Source organism: Ranitomeya imitator, chromosome 3 (assembly GCF_032444005.1).
Source record: "Ranitomeya imitator isolate aRanImi1 chromosome 3, aRanImi1.pri, whole genome shotgun sequence".
Taxonomy (NCBI): Eukaryota; Metazoa; Chordata; class Amphibia; order Anura; family Dendrobatidae; genus Ranitomeya; species Ranitomeya imitator.
The window spans coordinates 711394456-711415697 of record NC_091284.1 but is presented as its reverse complement, the minus strand read 5'-3'; positions in this window follow the sequence as shown (position 1 = coordinate 711415697).

Here is a 21242-nt window from a genome sequence, read left to right as displayed (position 1 = left end):
TGCTCTGCATATAACACTCTGCTCTGTATATAACACTCTGCTCTGTATATAACACTCTGCTCTGTATATAACACTCTGCTCTGTATATAATACTCTGCTCTGTATATAACACTCTGATCTGTATATAACACACTGCTCTGTATATAACACTCTGCTCTGTATATAACACACTGCTCTGTATATAACACACTGCTCTGTATATAACACACTGCTCTGTATATAACACACTCTGCTCTGTATGTAACACACTGCTCTGTATGTAACACACTCTGCTCTGTATATAACACTCTGCTCTGTATATAACACACTGCTCTGTATATAACACTCTGCTCTGTATATTACACTCTGCTCTGTATATAACACACTGCTCTGTATATAACACTCTGCTCTGTATATAACACTCTGCTCTGTATATAACACTGCTCTGTATATAACACTCTGCTCTGTATATAACACTCTGCTCTGTATATAACACTCTGCTCTGTATATAACACTCTGTATATAACACTCTGCTGTGTAAATAACACACTGCTCTGTATATAACACTCTGCTCTGTATATAACACTCTGCTCTGTATATAACACTCTGCTCTGTATATAACACTCTGTATATTACACACTGCTCTGTATATAACACTCTGCTCTGTATATAACACACTGCTCTGTATATAACATACACTGCTCTGTATATAACACACTGCTCTGTATATAACACACTGCTCTGTATATAACACTCTGCTCTGTATATAACACTCTGCTCTGTATATAACACTCTGCTCTGTATATAACACACTGATCTGTATATAACACACTGATCTGTATATAACACACTGATCTGTATATAACACACTGATCTGTATATAACACTCTGCTCTGTATATAACACACTGCTCTGTATATAACACACTGCTCTGTATATAACACACTGCTCTGTATATAACACTCTGCTCTGTATATAACACTCTGCTCTGTATATAACACTCTGCTCTGTATATAACACACTGCTCTGTATATAACACTCTGCTCTGTATATTACACTCTGCTCTGTATATTACACTCTGCTCTGTATATAACACACTGCTCTGTATATAACACTCTGCTCTGTATATAACACTCTGCTCTGTATATAACACTCTGCTCTGTATATAACACTCTGCTCTGTATATAACACTCTGCTCTGTATATCACACTCTGTATATAACACTCTGCTCTGTATATAACACACTGCTCTGTATATAACACTCTGCTCTGTATATAACACTCTGCTCTGTATATAACACTCTGCTCTGTATATAACACTCTGTATATAACACTCTGCTCTGTATATAACACACTGCTCTGTATATAACACTCTGCTCTGTATATAACACACTGCTCTGTATATAACACACTGCTCTGTATATAACACACTGCTCTGTATATAACACTCTGCTCTGTATATAACACTGCTCTGTATATAACACTCTGCTCTGTATATAACACTCTGCTCTGTATATAACACTCTGCTCTGTATATAACACTGCTCTGTATATAACACTCTGCTCTGTATATAACACTCTGCTCTGTATATAACACTATGCTCTGTATATAACACACTGCTCTGTATATAACACACTGCTCTGTATGTACCACACTGCTCTGTATATAACACTGCTCTGTATATAACACACTGCTCTGTATATAACACACTCTGCTCTGTATGTAACACACTGCTCTGTATATAACACACTGCTCTGTATATAACACACTCTGCTCTGTATGTAACACACTGCTCTGTATATAACACACTGCTCTGTATATAACACTCTGCTCTGTATATAACACACTGCTCTGTATATAACACTCTGCTCTGTATATTACACTCTGCTCTGTATATAACACTGCTCTGTATATAACACACTGCTCTGTATATAACACACTGCTCTGTATATAACACTGCTCTGTATATAACACTCTGCTCTGTATATAACACACTGCTCTGTATATAACACTCTGCTCTGTATATAACACACTGCTCTGTATATAACACACTGCTCTGTATATAACACACTGCTCTGTATATAACACACTGCTCTGTATATAACACTCTGTATATAACACTCTGCTCTGCATATAACACTCTGCTCTGCATATAACACTCTGCTCTGCATATAACACTCTGCTCTGCATATAACACTCTGCTCTGCATATAACACTCTGCTCTGCATATAACACTCTGCTCTGTATATAACACTCTGCTCTGTATATAACACTCTGCTCTGTATATAACACTCTGCTCTGTATATAACACTCTGCTCTGTATATAATACTCTGCTCTGTATATAACACTCTGATCTGTATATAACACACTGCTCTGTATATAACACTCTGCTCTGTATATAACACACTGCTCTGTATATAACACACTGCTCTGTATATAACACACTGCTCTGTATATAACACACTCTGCTCTGTATGTAACACACTGCTCTGTATATAACACACTCTGCTCTGTATATAACACTCTGCTCTGTATATAACACACTGCTCTGTATATAACACTCTGCTCTGTATATTACACTCTGCTCTGTATATAACACACTGCTCTGTATATAACACTCTGCTCTGTATATAACACTCTGCTCTGTATATAACACTGCTCTGTATATAACACTCTGCTCTGTATATAACACTCTGCTCTGTATATAACACTCTGCTCTGTATATAACACTCTGTATATAACACTCTGCTGTGTAAATAACACACTGCTCTGTATATAACACTCTGCTCTGTATATAACACTCTGCTCTGTATATAACACTCTGCTCTGTATATAACACTCTGTATATTACACACTGCTCTGTATATAACACTCTGCTCTGTATATAACACACTGCTCTGTATATAACATACACTGCTCTGTATATAACACACTGCTCTGTATATAACACACTGCTCTGTATATAACACTCTGCTCTGTATATAACACTCTGCTCTGTATATAACACACTGATCTGTATATAACACACTGATCTGTATATAACACACTGATCTGTATATAACACACTGATCTGTATATAACACTCTGCTCTGTATATAACACACTGCTCTGTATATAACACACTGCTCTGTATATAACACACTGCTCTGTATATAACACTCTGCTCTGTATATAACACTCTGCTCTGTATATAACACTCTGCTCTGTATATAACACACTGCTCTGTATATAACACTCTGCTCTGTATATTACACTCTGCTCTGTATATTACACTCTGCTCTGTATATAACACACTGCTCTGTATATAACACTCTGCTCTGTATATAACACTCTGCTCTGTATATAACACTCTGCTCTGTATATAACACTCTGCTCTGTATATAACACTCTGCTCTGTATATCACACTCTGTATATAACACACTGCTCTGTATATAACACTCTGCTCTGTATATAACACACTGCTCTGTATATAACACACTGCTCTGTATATAACACACTGCTCTGTATATAACACACTGCTCTGTATATAACACTCTGTATATAACACTCTGCTCTGCATATAACACTCTGCTCTGCATATAACACTCTGCTCTGCATATAACACTCTGCTCTGCATATAACACTCTGCTCTGCATATAACACTCTGCTCTGTATATAACACTCTGCTCTGTATATAACACTCTGCTCTGTATATAACACTCTGCTCTGTATATAACACTCTGCTCTGTATATAATACTCTGCTCTGTATATAACACTCTGATCTGTATATAACACACTGCTCTGTATATAACACTCTGCTCTGTATATAACACACTGCTCTGTATATAACACACTGCTCTGTATATAACACACTGCTCTGTATATAACACACTCTGCTCTGTATGTAACACACTGCTCTGTATATAACACACTCTGCTCTGTATATAACACTCTGCTCTGTATATAACACACTGCTCTGTATATAACACTCTGCTCTGTATATTACACTCTGCTCTGTATATAACACACTGCTCTGTATATAACACTCTGCTCTGTATATAACACTCTGCTCTGTATATAACACTGCTCTGTATATAACACTCTGCTCTGTATATAACACTCTGCTCTGTATATAACACTCTGCTCTGTATATAACACTCTGTATATAACACTCTGCTGTGTAAATAACACACTGCTCTGTATATAACACTCTGCTCTGTATATAACACTCTGCTCTGTATATAACACTCTGCTCTGTATATAACACTCTGTATATTACACACTGCTCTGTATATAACACTCTGCTCTGTATATAACACACTGCTCTGTATATAACATACACTGCTCTGTATATAACACACTGCTCTGTATATAACACACTGCTCTGTATATAACACTCTGCTCTGTATATAACACTCTGCTCTGTATATAACACACTGATCTGTATATAACACACTGATCTGTATATAACACACTGATCTGTATATAACACACTGATCTGTATATAACACTCTGCTCTGTATATAACACACTGCTCTGTATATAACACACTGCTCTGTATATAACACACTGCTCTGTATATAACACTCTGCTCTGTATATAACACTCTGCTCTGTATATAACACTCTGCTCTGTATATAACACACTGCTCTGTATATAACACTCTGCTCTGTATATTACACTCTGCTCTGTATATTACACTCTGCTCTGTATATAACACACTGCTCTGTATATAACACTCTGCTCTGTATATAACACTCTGCTCTGTATATAACACTCTGCTCTGTATATAACACTCTGCTCTGTATATAACACTCTGCTCTGTATATCACACTCTGTATATAACACTCTGCTCTGTATATAACACACTGCTCTGTATATAACACTCTGCTCTGTATATAACACTCTGCTCTGTATATAACACTCTGCTCTGTATATAACACTCTGTATATAACACTCTGCTCTGTATATAACACACTGCTCTGTATATAACACTCTGCTCTGTATATAACACACTGCTCTGTATATAACACACTGCTCTGTATATAACACACTGCTCTGTATATAACACACTGCTCTGTATATAACACTGCTCTGTATATAACACTCTGCTCTGTATATAACACTCTGCTCTGTATATAACACTCTGCTCTGTATATAACACTGCTCTGTATATAACACTCTGCTCTGTATATAACACTCTGCTCTGTATATAACACTATGCTCTGTATATAACACACTGCTCTGTATATAACACACTGCTCTGTATATAACACACTCTGCTCTGTATGTACCACACTGCTCTGTATATAACACTGCTCTGTATATAACACACTGCTCTGTATATAACACACTCTGCTCTGTATGTAACACACTGCTCTGTATATAACACTGCTCTGTATATAACACTCTGCTCTGTATATAACACACTGCTCTGTATATAACACTCTGCTCTGTATATAACACACTGCTCTGTATATAACACACTGCTCTGTATATAACACACTGCTCTGTATATAACACTCTGCTCTGTATATAACACACTGCTCTGTATATAACACACTGCACTGTATATAACACACTGCTCTGTATATAACACACTGCTCTGTATATAACACACTGCTCTGTATATAACACTCTGCTCTGTATATTACACTCTGCTCTGTATATAACACACACTGCTCTGTATATAACACACACTGCTCTGTATATTACACTCTGCTCTGTATATAACACTGCTCTGTATATAACACACTGCTCTGTATATAACACACTGCTCTGTATATTACACTCTGCTCTGTATATTACACTCTGCTCTGTATATAACACACTGCTCTGTATATAACACTCTGCTCTGTATATAACACTGCTCTGTATATAACACTCTGCTCTGTATATAACACTGCTCTGTATATAACACACACTGCTCTGTATATAACACACACTGCTCTGTATATAACACACTGCTCTGTATATAACACACTGCTCTGTATATAACACTCTGTATATAACACTCTGCTCTGTATATAACACTCTGCTCTGTATATAACACTCTGCTCTGTATATAACACACTGCTCTGTATATAACACTCTGTATATAACACTCTGCTCTGTATAAAACACACTGCTCTGTATATAACACTCTGCTCTGTATATAACACACTGCTCTGTATATAACACACTGCTCTGTATATAACACACTGCTCTGTATATAACACACTGCTCTGTATATAACACACTGCTCTGTATATAACACTCTGCTCTGTATATAACACTCTGCTCTGTATATAACACTCTGCTCTGTATATAACACACTGCTCTGTATATAACACTCTGTATATAACACACTGCTCTGTATATAACACTCTGCTCTGTATATAACACACTGCTCTGTATATAACACTCTGCTCTGTATATAACACACTGCTCTGTATATAACACACTGCTCTGTATATAACACACTGCTCTGTATATAACACTCTGCTCTGTATATAACACACTGCTCTGTATATAACACTCTGCTCTGTATATAACACTCTGCTCTGTATATAACACACTGCTCTGTATATAACACTCTGTATATAACACACTGCTCTGTATATAACACTCTGCTCTGTATATAACACACTCTGCTCTGTATATAACACACTCTGCTCTGTATATAACACTGCTCTGTATATAACACTCTGCTCTGTATATAACACTCTGCTCTGTATATAACACTCTGCTCTGTATATAACACTCTGCTCTGTATATAACACACTGATCTGTATATAACACACTGATCTGTATATAACACTCTGCTCTGTATATAACACACTGCTCTGTATATAACACACTGCTATGTATATAACACTCTGCTCTGTATATTACACTCTGCTCTGTATATTACACTCTGCTCTGTATATAACACTCTGCTCTGTATATAACACTCTGCTCTGTATATAACACACTGATCTGTATATAACACTCTGCTCTGTATATAACACTCTGCTCTGTATATAACACTCTGCTCTGTATATAACACTCTGCTCTGTATATAACACTCTGCTCTGTATATAACACACTGATCTGTATATAACACACTGATCTGTATATAACACACTGATCTGTATATAACACTCTGCTCTGTATATAACACACTGCTCTGTATATAACACACTGCTCTGTATATAACACTCTGCTCTGTATATAACACTCTGCTCTGTATATAACACTCTGCTCTGTATATAACACTCTGTATATAACACTCTGCTCTGTATATAACACACTGCTCTGTATATAACACTCTGCTCTGTATATAACACTCTGCTCTGTATATAACACACTGCTCTGTATATAACACACACTGCTCTGTATATAACACCCTGTATATAACACTCTGCTCTGCATATAACACTCTGCTCTGTATATAACACTCTGCTCTGTATATAACACACTGCTCTGTATATAACACTCTGCTCTGTATATAACACTCTGCTCTGTATATAACACACTGCTCTGTATATAACACTCTGCTCTGTATATAACACTCTGCTCTGTATATAACACACTGCTCTGTATATAACACTCTGCTCTGTATATAACACTCTGCTCTGTATATAACACACTGCTCTGTATATAACACTCTGTATATAACACACTGCTCTGTATATAACACTCTGCTCTGTATATAACACACTCTGCTCTGTATATAACACACTCTGCTCTGTATATAACACACTCTGCTCTGTATATAACACTCTGTATATAACACACTGCTCTGTATATAACACACTGCTCTGTATATAACACTCTGCTCTGTATATAACACTCTGCTCTGTATATAACACTCTGCTCTGTATATAACAAACTGCTCTGTATATAACAAACTGCTCTGTATATAACACTCTGCTCTGTATATAACACTGCTCTGTATGTAACACACTCTGCTCTGTATGTAACACTCTGCTCTGTATATAACACTCTGCTCTGTATATAACACTCTGCTCTGTATATAACACTCTGCTCTGTATATAACACTCTGCTCTGTATATAACACTCTGCTCTGTATATAACACACTGCTCTGTATATAACACTGCTCTGTATATAACACTGCTCTGTATATAACACACACTGCTCTGTATATAACACTCTGCTCTGTATATAACACTCTGCTCTGTATATAACACTCTGCTCTGTATATAACACTCTGCTCTGTATATAACACTCTGCTCTGTATATAACACTCTGCTCTGTATATAACACTCTGCTCTGTATATAACACTCTGCTCTGTATATAACACTGCTCTGTATATAACACGCTGCTCTGTATCTAACACGCTGCTCTGTATCTAACACGCTGCTCTGTATATAACACACTCTGCTCTGTGTATAACACACTCTGCTCTGTATATAACACACTCTGCTCTGTATATAACACACTCTGCTCTGTATATAACACACTGCTCTGTATATAACACTCTGCTCTGTATATAACACACTGCTCTGTATATAACACACTGCTCTGTATATAACACACTGCTCTGTATATAACACACTGCTCTGTATATAACACACTGCTCTGTATATAACACACTGCTCTGTACATAACACTCTGCTCTGTATATAACACACTGCTCTGTATATAACACACTGCTCTGTATATAACACTCTGCTATGTATACAACACTCTGCTCTGTATATAACACTCTGCTCTGTATATAACACTCTGCTCTGTATATAACACACTGCTCTGTATATAACACTGCTCTGTATATAACACACTGCTCTGTATATAACACACTGCTCTGTATATAACACTGCTCTGTATATAACACTCTGCTCTGTATATAACACACTGCTCTGTATATAACACTCTGCTCTGTATATAACACACTGCTCTGTATATAACACACTGCTCTGTATATAACACACTGCTCTGTATATAACACTCTGTATATAACACTCTGCTCTGTATATAACACTCTGCTCTGCATATAACACTCTGCTCTGCATATAACACACTGCTCTGCATATAACACTCTGCTCTGCATATAACACTCTGCTCTGCATATAACACTCTGCTCTGCATATAACACTCTGCTCTGTATATAACACTCTGCTCTGCATATAACACTCTGCTCTGTATATAACACTCTGCTCTGTATATAACACTCTGCTCTGTATATAATACTCTGCTCTGTATATAACACTCTGATCTGTATATAACACACTGCTCTGTATATAACACTCTGCTCTGTATATAACACACTGCTCTGTATATAACACACTGCTCTGTATATAACACACTGCTCTGTATATAACACACTCTGCTCTGTATGTAACACACTGCTCTGTATATAACACACTCTGCTCTGTATATAACACTCTGCTCTGTATATAACACACTGCTCTGTATATAACACTCTGCTCTGTATATTACACTCTGCTCTGTATATAACACACTGCTCTGTATATAACACTCTGCTCTGTATATAACACTCTGCTCTGTATATAACACTGCTCTGTATATAACACTCTGCTCTGTATATAACACTCTGCTCTGTATATAACACTCTGCTCTGTATATAACACTCTGTATATAACACTCTGCTGTGTAAATAACACACTGCTCTGTATATAACACTCTGCTCTGTATATAACACTCTGCTCTGTATATAACACTCTGCTCTGTATATAACACTCTGTATATTACACACTGCTCTGTATATAACACTCTGCTCTGTATATAACACACTGCTCTGTATACAACATACACTGCTCTGTATATAACACACTGCTCTGTATATAACACACTGCTCTGTATATAACACACTGCTCTGTATATAACACTCTGTATATAACACTCTGCTCTGTATATAACACTCTGCTCTGTATATAACACTCTGCTCTGTATATAACACACTGCTCTGTATATAACACACTGCTCTGTATATAACACACTGCTCTGTATATAACACTCTGTATATAACACTCTGCTCTGTATATAACACACTGCTCTGTATATAACACTCTGCTCTGTATATAACACACTGCTCTGTATATAACACACTGCTCTGTATATAACACTCTGCTCTGTATATAACACACTGCTCTGTATATAACACTCTGCTCTGTATATAACACTCTGCTCTGTATATAACACTCTGCTCTGTATATAACACACTGCTCTGTATATAACACTCTGTATATAACACACTGCTCTGTATATAACACTCTGCTCTGTATATAACACACTGCTCTGTATATAACACTCTGCTCTGTATATAACACTGCTCTGTATATAACACACTGCTCTGTATATAACACACTGCTCTGTATATAACACACTGCTCTGTATATAACACTCTGCTCTGTATGTAACACACTGCTCTGTATATAACACTCTGCTCTGTATATAACACTCTGCTCTGTATATAACACACTGCTCTGTATATAACACTCTGCTCTGTATATAACACACTCTGCTCTGTATATAACACACTCTGCTCTGTATATAACACACTGCTCTGTATATAACACACTGCTCTGTATATAACACTCTGCTCTGTATATAACACTCTGCTCTGTATATAACACTCTGCTCTGTATATAACACACTGATCTGTATATAACACACTGATCTGTATATAACACACTGATCTGTATATAACACACTGATCTGTATATAACACACTGATCTGTATATAACACTCTGCTCTGTATATAACACACTGCTCTGTATATAACACTGCTATGTATATAACACTCTGCTCTGTATATTACACTCTGCTCTGTATATAACACTCTGCTCTGTATATAACACTCTGCTCTGTATATAACACACTGATCTGTATATAACACACTGCTCTGTATATAACACTCTGCTCTGTATATAACACTCTGCTCTGTATATAACACTCTGCTCTGTATATAACACTCTGCTCTGTATATAACACTCTGCTCTGTATATAACACACTGATCTGTATATAACACACTGATCTGTATATAACACACTGATCTGTATATAACACTCTGCTCTGTATATAACACTGCTCTGTATATAACACACTGCTCTGTATATAACACTCTGCTCTGTATATAACACTCTGCTCTGTATATAACACTCTGCTCTGTATATAACACTCTGCTCTGTATATAACACTCTGTATATAACACTCTGCTCTGTATATAACACACTGCTCTGTATATAACACTCTGCTCTGTATATAACACACTGCTCTGTATATAACACACACTGCTCTGTATATAACACACACTGCTCTGTATATAACACACACTGCTCTGTATATAACACCCTGTATATAACACTCTGCTCTGCATATAACACTCTGCTCTGTATGTAACACTCTGCTCTGTATATAACACACTGCTCTGTATATAACACACTGCTCTGTATATAACACACTGCTCTGTATATAACACTCTGCTCTGTATATAACACTCTGCTCTGTATATAAAACACTGCTCTGTATATAACACTCTGCTCTGTATATAACACACTGCTCTGTATATAACACACTGCTCTGTATATAACACACTGCTCTGTATATAACACTCTGCATATAACACACTGCTCTGTATATAACACACTGCTCTGTATATAACACACTGCTCTGTATATAACACACTGCTCTGTATATAACACACTGCTCTGTATATAACACTTTGCTCTGTATATTACACTCTGCTCTGTATATTACACTCTGCTCTGTATATAACACACTGCTCTGTATATAACACACTGCTCTGTATATAACACTCTGCTCTGTATATAACACTCTGCTCTGTATATAACACACTGCTCTGTATATAACACTCTGCTCTGTATATAACACTCTGCTCTGTATATAACACTCTGCTCTGTATATAACACTCTGTATATTACACTCTGCTCTGTATATAACACACTCTGCTCTGTATATAACACACTCTGCTCTGTATATAACACACTCTGCTCTGTATATAACACACTCTGCTCTGTATATAACACTCTGCTCTGTATATAACACTCTGCTCTGTATATAACACTCTGCTCTGTATATAACACTCTGCTCTGTATATAACACACTGCTCTGTATATAACACACTGCTCTGTATATAACACTCTGCTCTGTATATAACACTCTGCTCTGTATATAACACTCTGCTCTGTATATAACACACACTGCTCTGTATATAACACACTGCTCTGTATATAACACACTGCTCTGTATATAACACACACTGCTCTGTATATAACACTCTGCTCTGTATAACACACTGCTCTGTATATAACACACTGCTCTGTATATAACACTCTGCTCTGTATATAACACTCTGCTCTGTATATAACACACTGCTCTGTATATAACACACTGCTCTGTATATAACACACTGCTCTGTATATAACACACTGCTCTGTATATAACACTCTGCTCTGTATATAACACTCTGCTCTGTATATAACACTGCTCTGTATATAACACTCTGCTCTGTATATAACACTCTGCTCTGTATATAACACTCTGCTCTGTATATAACACACTGCTCTGTATATAACACACTGCTCTGTATATAACACACTGCTCTGTATATAACACTCTGCTCTGTATATAACACTCTGCTCTGTATATAACACTCTGCTCTGTATATAACACTCTGCTCTGTATATAACACTCTGCTCTGTATATAACACTCTGCTCTGTACATAACACTCTGCTCTGTATATAACACTGCTCTGTATATAACACACTGCTCTGTATATAACACTCTGCTATGTATACAACACTCTGCTCTGTATATAACACTCTGCTCTGTATATAACACTCTGCTCTGTATACAACACTCTGCTCTGTATATAACACTCTGTATATAACACTCTGCTCTGTAAATAACACACTGCTCTGTATATAACACTCTGCTCTGTATATAACACTCTGCTCTGTATATAACACTCTGCTCTGTATATAACACTCTGCTCTGTATATAACACTCTGCTCTGTATATAACACTCTGCTCTGTATATAACACTCTGTATATTACACACTGCTCTGTATATAACACTCTGCTCTGTATATAACACACTGCTCTGTATATAACACACACTGCTCTGTATATAACACACTGCTCTGTATATAACACACTGCTCTGTATATAACACACTGCTCTGTATATAACACTCTGTATATAACACTCTGCTCTGTATATAACACTCTGCTCTGTATATAAAACTCTGCTCTGTATATAACATACTGCTCTGTATATAACACTCTGCTCTGTATATAACACACTGCTCTGTATATAACACACACTGCTCTGTATATAACACACTGCTCTGTATATAACACACTGCTCTGTATATAACACACTGCTCTGTATATAACACTCTGTATATAACACTCTGCTCTGTATATAACACTCTGCTCTGTATATAACACACTGCTCTGTATATAACACACTGCTCTGTATATAACACACTGCTCTGTATATAACACTCTGTATATAACACTCTGCTCTGTATATAACACACTGCTCTGTATATAACACTCTGCTCTGTATATAACACACTGCTCTGTATATAACACACTGCTCTGTATATAACACTCTGCTCTGTATATAACACACTGCTCTGTATATAACACACTGCTCTGTATATAACACACTGCTCTGTATATAACACACTGCTCTGTATATAACACTCTGCTCTGTATATAACACACTGCTCTGTATATAACACACTGCTCTGTATATAACACACTGCTCTGTATATAACACTCTGTATATAACACACTGCTCTGTATATAACACTCTGCTCTGTATATAACACACTGCTCTGTATATAACACACTGCTCTGTATATAACACACTGCTCTGTATATAACACACTGCTCTGTATATAACACTCTGCTCTGTATATAACACACTGCTCTGTATATAACACTCTGCTCTGTATATAACACTCTGCTCTGTATATAACACACTGCTCTGTATATAACACTCTGCTCTGTATATAACACACTGCTCTGTATATAACACTCTGTATATAACACACTGCTCTGTATATAACACACTCTGCTCTGTATATAACACACTGCTCTGTATATAACACTCTGCTCTGTATATAACACTCTCCTCTGTATATAACACTCTCCTCTGTATATAACACTCTCCTCTGTATATAACACTCTACTCTGTATATAACACACTGATCTGTATATAACACACTGCTCTGTATATAACACACTGATCTGTATATAACACACTGATCTGTATATAACACACTGCTCTGTATATAACACTCTGCTCTGTATATAACACTGCTCTGTATATAACACTCTGCTCTGTATATTACACTCTGCTCTGTATATAACACTCTGCTCTGTATATTACACTCTGCTCTGTATATAACACACTGATCTGTATATAACACACTGCTCTGTATATAACACTCTGCTCGGTATATAACACACTGATCTGTATATAACACTCTGCTCTGTATATTACACTCTGCTCTGTATATAACACACTGATCTGTATATAACACTCTGCTCTGTATATAACACTCTGTATATAACACTCTGCTCTGTATATAACACACTGCTCTGTATATAACACTCTGCTCTGTATATAACACACTGCTCTGTATATAACACACACTGCTCTGTATATAACACACACTGCTCTGTATATAACACACACTGCTCTGTATATAACACCCTGTATATAACACTCTGCTCTGCATATAACACTCTGCTCTGTATATAACACTCTGCTCTGTATATAACACACTGCTCTGTATATAACACACTGCTCTGTATATAACACACTGCTCTGTATATAACACTCTGCTCTGTATATAAAACACTGCTCTGTATATAACACTCTGCTCTGTATATAACACACTGCTCTGTATATAACACACTGCTCTGTATATAACACACTGCTCTGTATATAACACACTGCATATAACACACTGCTCTGCATATAACACACTGCTCTGTATATAACACACTGCTCTGTATATAACACTCTGCTCTGTATATAACACTCTGCTCTGTATATTACACTCTGCTCTGTATATTACACTCTGCTCTGTATATAACACACTGCTCTGTATATAACACACTGCTCTGTATATAACACTCTGCTCTGTATATAACACTCTGCTCTGTATATAACACACTGCGCTGTATATAACACTCTGCTCTGTATATAACACTCTGCTCTGTATATAACACTCTGCTCTGTATATAACACTCTGTATATTACACTCTGCTCTGTATATAACACACTCTGCTCTGTATATAACACACTCTGCTCTGTATATAACACACTCTGCTCTGTATATAACACACTCTGCTCTGTATATAACACATTCTGCTCTGTATATAACACTCTGCTCTGTATATAACACTCTGCTCTGTATATAACACTCTGCTCTGTATATAACACACACTGCTCTGTATATAACACACTGCTCTGTATATAACACACACTGCTCTGTATATAACACTCTGCTCTGTATATAACACTCTGCTCTGTATAACACACTGCTCTGTATATAACACACTGCTCTGTATATAATACACTGCTCTGTATATAACACTCTGCTCTGTATATAACACACTGCTCTGTATATAACACACTGCTCTGTATATAACACTCTGCTCTGTATATAACACTCTGCTCTGTATATAACACTCTGCTCTGTATATAACACTCTGCTCTGTATATAACACTCTGCTCTGTATATAACACTGCTCTGTATATTACACTCTGCTCTGTATATAACACTGCTCTGTATATAACAAACTGCTCTGTATATAACACTCTGCTCTGTATATAACACTGCTCTGTATATAACACTGCTCTGTATATAACACACTCTGCTCTGTATGTAACACACTCTGCTCTGTATGTAACACTCTGCTCTGTATGTAACACTCTGCTCTGTATATAACACTCTGCTCTGTATATAACACTCTGCTCTGTATATAACACTCTGCTCTGTATATAACACTCTGCTCTGTATATAACACACTGCTCTGTATATAACACTGCTCTGTATATAACACTGCTCTGTATATAACACACTGCTCTGTATATAACACTCTGCTCTGTATATAACACTCTGCTCTGTATATAACACTCTGCTCTGTATATAACACTGCTCTGTATATAACACTCTGCTCTGTATATAACACTCTGCTCTGTATATAACACTCTGCTCTGTATATAACACACACTGCTCTGTATATAACACTCTGCTCTGTATATAACACTCTGCTCTGTATATAACACTCTGCTCTGTATATAACACTCTGCTCTGTATATAACACTCTGCTCTGTATATAACACTCTGCTCTGTATATAACACTGCTCTGTATATAACACTCTGCTCTGTATATAACACTGCTCTGTATATAACACTCTGCTCTGTATATAACACACACTGCTCTGTATATAACACTCTGCTCTGTATATAACACACTGCTCTGCATATAACACACACTGCTCTGTATATAACACTCTGCTCTGTATAACACACTGCTCTGTATATAACACACTGCTCTGTATATAACACACTGCTCTGTATATAACACACTGCTCTGTATATAACACACTGCTCTGTATATAACACACTGCTCTGTATATAACACACTGCTCTGTATATAACACTCTGCTCTGTATATAACACTCTGCTCTGTATATAACACTCTGCTCTGTATATAACACTGCTCTGTATATAACACTCTGCTCTGTATATAACACTCTGCTCTGTATATAACACTCTGCTCTGTATATAACACTCTGCTCTGTATATAACACACTGATCTGTATATAACACACTGATCAGTATATAACACACTGATCAGTATATAACACACTGATCTGTATATAACACTCTGCTCTGTATATAACACTGCTCTGTATATAACACACTGCTCTGTATATAACACTCTGCTCTGTATATAACACTCTGCTCTGTATATAACACTCTGCTCTGTATATAACACTCTGCTCTGTATATAACACTCTGCTCTGTATATAACACTCTGTATATAACACTCTGCTCTGTATATAACACACTGCTCTGTATATAACACTCTGCTCTGTATATAACACACTGCTCTGTATATAACACACACTGCTCTGTATATAACACACACTGCTCTGTATATAACACCCTGTATATAACACTCTGCTCTGCATATAACACTCTGCTCTGTATATAACACTCTGCTCTGTATATAACACACTGCTCTGTATATAACACACTGCTCTGTATATAACACACTGCTCTGTATATAACACTCTGCTCTGTATATTACACTCTGCTCTGTATATTACACTCTGCTCTGTATATAACACACTGCTCTGTATATAACACTCTGCTCTGTATATAACACTCTGCTCTGTATATAACACTCTGCTCTGTATATAACACTCTGCTCTGTATATAACACTCTGCTCTGTATATAACACACTGCTCTGTATATAACACTCTGCTCTGTATATAACACACTGCTCTGTATATAACACTCTGCTCTGTATATAACACTCTGCTCTGTATATAACACTCTGCTCTGTATATAACACTCTGCTCTGTATATAACACACTGCTCTGTATATAACACTCTGCTCTGTATATAACACACTGCTCTGTATATAACACTCTGCTCTGTATATAACACTCTGCTCTGTATATAACACTCTGCTCTGTATATAACACTCTGCTCTGTATATAACACTGCTCTGTATATTACACTCTGCTCTGTATATAACACTGCTCTGTATATAACAAACTGCTCTGTATATAACACTCTGCTCTGTATATAACACTGCTCTGTATATAACACTGCTCTGTATATAACACACTCTGCTCTGTATATAACACTCTGCTCTGTATATAACACTCTGCTCTGTATATAACACTCTGCTCTGTATATAACACTCTGCTCTGTATATAACACTCTGCTCTGTATATAACACTCTGCTCTGTATATAACACTCTGCTCTGTATATAACACTGCTCTGTATATAACACTGCTCTGTATATAACACACTGCTCTGTATATAACACTCTGCTCTGTATATAACACTCTGCTCTGTATATAACACTCTGCTCTGTATATAACACTGCTCTGTATATAACACTCTGCTCTGTATATAACACTGCTCTGTATATAACACTCTGCTCTGTATATAACACACACTGCTCTGTATATAACACACTGCTCTGCATATAACACACACTGCTCTGTATATAACACTCTGCTCTGTATATAACACTCTGCTCTGTATAACACACTGCTCTGTATATAACACACTGCTCTGTATATAACACACTGCTCTGTATATAACACACTGCTCTGTATATAACACACTGCTCTGTATATAACACTCTGCTCTGTATATAACACTCTGCTCTGTATATAACACTCTGCTCTGTATATAACACTCTGCTCTGTATATAACACTGCTCTGTATATAACACTCTGCTCTGTATATAACACTCTGCTCTGTATATAACACACTGCTCTGTATATAACACTCTGCTCTGTATATAACACTCTGCTCTGTATATAACACTCTGCTCTGTATATAACACTCTGCTCTGTATATAACACTCTGCTCTGTATATAACACACTGATCTGTATATAACACACTGATCTGTATATAACACACTGATCTGTATATAACACTCTGCTCTGTATATAACACTGCTCTGTATATAACACACTGCTATGTATATAACACTCTGCTCTGTATATTACACTCTGCTCTGTATATAACACTCTGCTCTGTATATAACACACTGATCTGTATATAACACTGCTCTGTATATAACACTCTGCTCTGTATATAACACTCTGCTCTGTATATAACACTCTGCTCTGTATATAACACTCTGCTCTGTATATAACACTCTGCTCTGTATATAACACACTGATCTGTATATAACACACTGATCTGTATATAACACTCTGCTCTGTATATAACACACTGCTCTGTATATAACACACTGCTCTGTATATAACACTCTGCTCTGTATATCACACTCTGCTCTGTATATAACACTCTGCTCTGTATATAACACTCTGCTCTGTATATAACACTCTGCTCTGTATATAACACTCTGTATATAACACTCTGCTCTGTATATAACACACTGCTCTGTATATAACACTCTGCTCTGTATATAACACTCTGCTCTGTATATAACACACTGCTCTGTATATAACACACACTGCTCTGTATATAACACACACTGCTCTGTATATAACACACACTGCTCTGTATATAACACCCTGTATATAACACTCTGCTCTGCATATAACACTCTGCTCTGCATATAACACTCTGCTCTGTATATAACACACTGCTCTGTATATAACACACTGCTCTGTATATAACACACTGCTCTGTATATAACACTCTGCTCTGTATATAACACTCTGCTCTGTATATAACACTCTGCTCTGTATATAACACTCTGCTCTGTATATAACACACTGATCTGTATATAACACACTGATCTGTATATAACACACTGCTCTGTATATAACACTCTGCTCTGTATATAACACTCTGCTCTGTATATAACACTCTGCTCTGTATATAACACTCTGCTCTGTATATAACACACTGATCTGTATATAACACACTGATCTGTATATAACACACTGATCTGTATATAACACTCTGCTCTGTATATAACACTCTGCTCTGTATATAACACACTGCTCTGTATATAACACTCTGCTCTGTATATAACACTCTGCTCTGTATATAACACTCTGCTCTGTATATAACACTCTGCTCTGTATATAACACTCTGTATATAACACTCTGCTCTGTATATAACACACTGCTCTGTATATAACACTCTGCTCTGTATATAACACTCTGCTCTGTATATAACACACTGCTCTGTATATAACACACACTGCTCTGTATATAACACACACTGCTCTGTATATAACACACACTGCTCTGTATATAACACCCTGTATATAACACTCTGCTCTGCATATAACACTCTGCTCTGTATATAACACTCTGCTCTGTATATAACACACTGCTCTGTATATAACACACTGCTCTGTATATAACACACTGCTCTGTATATAACACTCTGCTCTGTATATAACACTCTGCTCTGTATATAAAACACTGCTCTGTATATAACACTCTGCTCTGTATATAACACACTGCTCTGTATATAATCCTGCTCTGTATATAACACACTGCTCTGTATATAACACTCTGCATATAACACACTGCTCTGTATATAACACACTGCTCTGTATATAACACACTGCTCTGTATATAACACACTGCTCTGTATATAACACACTGCTCTGTATATAACACTCTGCTCTGTATATTACACTCTGCTCTGTATATAACACACTGCTCTGTATATAACACACTGCTCTATATATAACACACTGCTCTGTATATAACACACTGCTCTGTATATAACACACTGCTCTGTATATAACACTCTGCTCTGTATATAACACACTGCTCTGTATATAACACTCTGCTCTGTATATAACACTCTGCTCTGTATATAACACTCTGCTCTGTATATAACACTCTGTATATTACACTCTGCTCTGTATATAACACACTCTGCTCTGTATATAACACACTCTGCTCTGTATATAACACACTCTGCTCTGTATATAACACACTCTGCTCTGTAAATAACACACTCTGCTCTGTAAATAACACACTCTGCTCTGTATATAACACTCTGCTCTGTATATAACACTCTGCTCTGTATATAACACTCTGCTCTGTATATAACACACTGCTCTGTATATAACACTCTGCTCTGTATATAACACTCTGCTCTGTATATAACACTCTGCTCTGTATATAACACACTCTGCTCTGTATATAACACTCTGCTCTGTATATAACACACTGCTCTGTATATAACACACACTGATCTGTATATAACACTCTGCTCTGTATATAACACTCTGCTCTGTATAACACACTGCTCTGTATATAACACACTGCTCTGTATATAACACACTGCTCTGTATATAACACTCTGCTCTGTATATAACACTCTGCTCTGTATATAACACTCTGCTCTGTATATAACACTCTGCTCTGTATATAACACTCTGCTCTGTATATAACACTGCTCTGTATATAACACTCTGCTCTGTATATAACACTCTGCTCTGTATATAACACTCTGCTCTGTATATAACACACTGCTCTGTATATAACACACTGCTCTGTATATAACTCTGCTCTGTATATAACACT